This window comes from Oratosquilla oratoria, chromosome 1, assembly GCF_046742065.1.
Source record: "Oratosquilla oratoria isolate Oo_2021 chromosome 1, ASM4674206v1, whole genome shotgun sequence".
In the NCBI taxonomy this organism is placed as follows: Eukaryota; Metazoa; Arthropoda; class Malacostraca; order Stomatopoda; family Squillidae; genus Oratosquilla; species Oratosquilla oratoria.
Genome location: NC_134777.1, coordinates 11,498,785 through 11,505,525, shown reverse-complemented (window position 1 = coordinate 11,505,525; position 6,741 = coordinate 11,498,785).

Genomic DNA, 6,741 nt, shown 5'->3' with positions numbered 1-6,741 from the left:
CTTCTCCTGTGGTTATTTTGCATCTTTGTATCACGGAGATGTGATTGCTTGCATATATATATATACACATATATATACACATATATATATATTGTGTGTGTGTGTGTGTGTGTGTGTGTGTGTGTGTGTGTGTGTGTGTGTGTGTGAGTGTGTGTTTATGTATATATTATATTAATGACTCACTTTCGGAGAAGAATGGACGAAAGTAAATAGATCCGTATATTTTGATCACTATATGTGATCCCCTTCAGCAGACGTGATTACAATGTGTAGAAAAGCATGTATTTACACAAAAGTAGTGAGGTGAACAGGTAGGGACGGGGACTCGGGTCACATGTCCGGCGTTACGTGGACTGTTAATGTAGAGGGTAGCAGTCTATTTATAGCTATAAATACATTGCTATAAATAGACTGCTACCCTCTACATTAACAGTGGGTAAAATCCACTAATGTCCATGTAACCCCGGACACGTGACCTGAGTCCCCGTCCCTACCTGTTCACCTCACTACTTTTGTATAAATACATGCTTTTCTACATTCTGTAATCACATCTGTTGAAGAGGACCACAAATAGTGATCGAAATATACAGATCTTTTTACTTTCACCTATTCTTCTCCGACAGTGGGTCATTAGTATAATTTTACCAATGTGCTACGTGGGGTGCTGTCTACGTGGGGTGCTGTCTGTCTAAGTCCTTGTGGCGCTCCGTGTGTTGCTTGTGGGTTTCTAGCTGGAGGGCTCAATCGAAGAGATGATATTCACACAACACCATGAACTCAAGCCCTCCGTTTATACAAGATATGTAGATGATATCTTTATCAGCGCTGACACAGAAGACAGTGTTTCTCAGATCATTGAGATGTTTAAGGAAAACTCCTCACTCAATTACACGCATGAAATTGAGATTGAACGCAAACTCCCCTTCCTCGACACCGTTGTACACAGAGGCACAGATAGTTTTTCCACGGAAGTGTACGTCAAACCGACCGATTTAGGATTTTGTTTAAATGGCGCCAGCAAATGTCCTGAGAGATATCGACGCAGTGTGCTGTCTCCCACCAACAAATACACTTCAAAAAGTGAACCTGGTATACCAATATACTTGTAATATAGGTGACTGTAGTCACCTACCTACCAGGTATATAGGTTTCACTACCACCACACTGTCCAAAAGAAACATACGCACTTACAGGATGGAGCGATACGCCGCCATAACGACAGGACACATGGGCAACCACCGAGCAGAAAAATGATGGAAGAAAATACAGTAATCCTACACAGTGAACACGACACCAGGAGATTACGAATGACGGAAGCTGTGTATATTCACAACATAAAACCTACCATCAACATTCAACAAATGCCCACACGGAGCAACACACGGAGCGCCACAAGGACTTAGACAGCACCCCACGGTGCGCCACCTTCCGCTTAAAGGACACCTCCCCCAGTGCCAACATAAGCCAAATATAATCACCATTTCAACCTAACACAATCTATACTTACACTCCTGAAGATGGGCCTACGAAGATCGGAACACCGTTGGAAAAATTGAATGCAAACTGAATAATGCTGTAACTGCTGTTGACTTCAACAGAACATATATTCTGAATGGCCTTTATCCCAAATATACATATATACATTTATATATATATATATATATATATATATATATATATATACATATATACATTTATATATATATATACATTTATATATATATATATATATACATTTATATATATATATATATATACATTTATATATATATATATATATATATATACATTTATATATATATATATATATATATACATTATACATAGATATATACATTTATATATGTATATACATTATACATAGATATACATATATACACACATACATATATACATACATATATACATAGTATATACATACATATATACATACAGTATATACATACATATATGAAAGCATAAGGCACCTGTCTGGATATACATTCCCATATACATAATGTCTGAAAAATAGGTTCATACATGGTGGACTGGTTGGTGAGGTTATTTAATGTTTGCATAAGAGGGTAGAGTACCACTGGATTATACATACATATATACATACCTCTTTACAAGGGAAAAGGGGACAAGTGTGAATGTAGTAGTTTCAGAGGAATAGCCTGTTAAGTGTAGTAGGGAAGGCTTATATACATACTTAATTGAGAGGATTAGGAGAGGAACAGACATATATACATACATATATACTCATATATACAGTGGTGATTAGACATAGAGGTTGTGTAGATCATATCTTTGTGGTACACAGATATGTGAGAAAGCTATAGGAAAGGGGAAGGATGTATACATACATATTATATGGATCCGGATACATACATGATACATAGACAGTAAAGGCACTGTACACAGATTTATGGGATACACACACACGGAACACCACGTCACACACGTATGAGAGTAGTAGAGAGCATGTGTCAGGATTAGACACACACACGTACACACACACGTAGTGGTTGAACACACGTACACACACTTCGTACAAGGATGCGTTATGTCGCCCTGGCTGTTCACACACATGGAACACACACACGTACACACACAGGGTACACACAAGTGTACACACACACGTACACACACAATGGACACACACACGTAGACACACACGTTGCGGACACACTGCGTACTTGTGGCACGTACAGACAACGATTGAGGAACACTGGTGGCACAGTTTGGGAGAGTATGTGATAGAAGAAAGCAAACGATACACATGTGGGTAAAAGTAAGGTGATGAATGTACAAGGGGTGACAAGTGGCAGTACACTACACGAACACGTAAGGGAGACCGACGTACACGTACACGTACACGTACTTGGGTGCACGTGTAGCACGTACACAGTACACGTGAAGGTGGAGGTAGAATGTACATTGAGAGAACGCGTACATGTACTTGGAGGTTTACAGAGTTACATGAGGAATAGACATTTGGAATACACGTACATGTACACTGTACATGAAGGCGTTACATGTTACAACAGTACATGTACACGTACATGTAAACGTGGAACATATACACGTACATATACACGTACATATACAGTTTTGAGTTGAGGTGTACTATACAGTATGGTGGGGATTACACACACATATACACACACATAGGTGAGGAGGAGAACATATACACACACATTTGGGACACACATAGGTTGATGAACAGAATATAGGATGGTTTACACACACATAGAAACACATGAGTGAACACACACTATACACACACAGGTATGGACAGGCACATATACCACACACATGAACACACACATACACACACATACACACACATGGGGGTACATACACATACATACTGTTGAGGAAGGAAGGGAGAGGACGGATATACAATACAGTGGAGACATGGTTGTACATATGGATGATGGTTGTGACATGCATATACATATATACATAGTATGTGTGAGTAAATATACGCAGCCCGATATATATTTTCCCCGTCCTCGCCTTATGCAAAAGGGACGAAGGGGGGTCGCGATTAAATAATTGCTGTGGATGTACTGTGTCTTGCGACTACTGCTTCTGACCCAGGCGTGCGCAGGGTGCAGATCCGTCATCCAGGAGGTCCGCTAGCAGAGGGTGGGCCAGGGGTGTGGAGTGTATTTGTAACCTAAATGGGTGGGAGTTTTTTGGACATATGCCTTCAAAAACTTTTTGGAAACCTCCCATTAGAATATAGGGGGACAAATAGCTTTTAACTATGTATGTATACATGCAGTATAAGTTACATATATACTTATATAGTGAAATATAGAAACACATATTTTTACACACATATATATGGTTTGAAATGCCATATATAGCACCCATATAACACCCGGTATTATTGTACTCGAGGTTATACACCAGGGCTGGCGATTTTTTTTTTTTTTTTTTTTTTTTACACATTTTTTACATACATATAAATAAAAGTCGATACATTTTTATTTAAATACATATGATACATATTTGATACATATACATCTTTTCTTATACATATACATACATAAATACATATACATGATTGCTATACATGGTATGCGATATGATTGCTATACAGGACTATAGCATATACATACATATGATACAGTGTTATACATAGACTTGCACACACACACAGCAAGGACACACACACGTATGTGACACGGTACATCATTGACTCGATTCCATACCAAGAGTTTTCTACATACACATACATATATGCTGCATTGTATATATAACATATAATATATATGTGATATATCAAGGATACTTGTTCAGCTTTCTTGCGCATTGAATCCCTGGGTACAAGTTGCAGAGATATTCAGTAGTCTTTGAGGTTAACCCTGATGTGTCATATTGTGTCAAATATATCAAAACTGACCAGTGATGTTGTATATAGTGACAAGTATTTCAACTATTGATTTATTCAATGCAGTATGTTAATATGACCACCTTTTATCAATTGAAATAAGACAACAGTTCCATTATTCAGGTCATCTGCACACTTATGGTTTGAAATGCCTTTTCATAGCCGGACTTAGACAGGTATTATTCAGCAATATCTTTTCTGGATGGAGGAATATATCTGGCGATTCTGAACATTTTTTTTTTTATCTGAGGATGCTGAACAAGACGAAATGGTGAATTTGTAGCAAATATCATTCTTGCAACTTCTTTGTCGAGAATTTCCTTTTGAGAGGCTGAAGTTTTTATGATAAATCTGTCCAGAGATGTTGACTTTCTTTTAGATGAAAATGATTTAGTAGAAGTGGCGCCTGTGTAGGAGTCTAATAGTGACATTTTTAATGGTGGAGTCAGGTTTGCAGATAATTCAAGTGGAGCCGATGATGAAGGGATTGAAGCTGTTGATACAGATCCTGAAATGGAAACAGAAAATTTTAGCATATTGCATAATTTATAAATGAATAAATAAATGAATGAATACAGTGTGATTTAGGCTACTTTTGAGTACGGTAGTTATTCTTTTAGATAATGATCATATTCGCACAAGCCACTAAATTATTTGGAAATAATTAACAGGATATGAAATAGGTGGGCTCGGAATTCAGCCCACACAGAATTTAGTCCACTTTTAAATTCACTAAAAATAATGGGTTAATTGGTTTAGGTTAGGCTAAATCCCTTTGGGCTGAATCCCATGTGGGCTGAATTCCAATGGAACCTATGAAATATATTACACAATGTTGAATGAAATAAATAACAATCATCTAGGCCCCTAAGTTGAGTGGATACAGTATATTATAGTGATATAGTCATTACTCAAATTAAGAAGTAATGAAGTTGAAGTATCATCTCTTTAGGCCTTCACATTTTTATTGCACATGCTCTCCATTGTTGCGTATGAAAAGGGAGAAATGCACACAATATAAGTTCAAATTTTTACCTGGGTCATCAATTTCTTCTTCTGTATGCTGTGGCTGACCTTGGCATTTATCTCTGTGAGATTTTAATCTTGACACAATGCCCTGTAGTTCCTGGCTGCAGTCTTTGAATTTAGCTCGGTACCCTTTGCCCGAAGTTGTTGGTAGTTTTTCAAAATAATTCCAGACAGGATCATTTTTTCTGCCTGAAGGAACCACTCTGCCAGGTCCAGAAGACATCCTTCCTGTGGTTTCTGCAAGTATTGTTGTCACGTGTGCTTAGTGATTTGTTTTGCATATATATGTATATACATATATATGTATTACAAAGGATTACAAAGGCGGAGCATGCCGACAGGAGACCTTTTGATCCATATCTAGGTCGGATGCGAAAAAAAATCACATTAATGATAAAATAATAAATGAAAACTATAATAATGTAAATAACAAATAAAATACATAAATAAATGCATAGGTATAGTTAAATAATAAACAAACAGGTAAATAGTAAATAATAATAAATTGACGTATATCTAATAATAAATGAAAATCAGACAGACAAATGATATGTATATACATATTATATATATATATATACATATATATATACATATATGTATGTATATATATTACTGCAACACCAAGAAAACAAGCCACCTCCCACTTAAAAACAGGAAAGACAATAAGTTCACAGATCACATGTCATCTATAGGTTCAAATGTACCAAAGGTAAATGTGAAGCCCTCCCATTCACCTATATTGGCATGACGACAATGAGGTTATCCCATTACTTTTCATACCATCTTACATCAGGATCCCTTAAAAACAAAAATAATAAAAAATAAATAAATAAATAAATAAAGAGATGAACATAGTATAGCCCTAACAAGACACATGCAAGTAGAAAACAGAGATTTTCGATATATGTACAAACTATAGAAACCCCTCAATTTTGTAGCCCTTTTGGGCAATGTAAAATCCTTTTCCTTGACTCCTTTTTCTCTTACTGACAATATATTTTATTGTCTGCCTCCTTCCCCTTTGCCAGTGTTTTCAGAAGCACTTCCTCTGAAAAAGGAAACTTGGCGCCACCTGCTCTTAGTTGGCATGCCATAGCATTAGAAGATTATCTGAAACGTGACATCCCTTTCGTTCACAGACACCCCCATTTTCTTTTCTCTCACAGCGCTGCTGCTCGTCTCCTCTTATTCTCTTCAACGGGGAACCTGGATGACTTCCTTTGGTACTTCCTGCCTGAGACCTGGAGAATCGTTCATAAGTGAAGTACGTACGAAGTAGCTTTCACTCTCTGCACTTCGCCACTCGTCCCTAAAATATGCAGGAT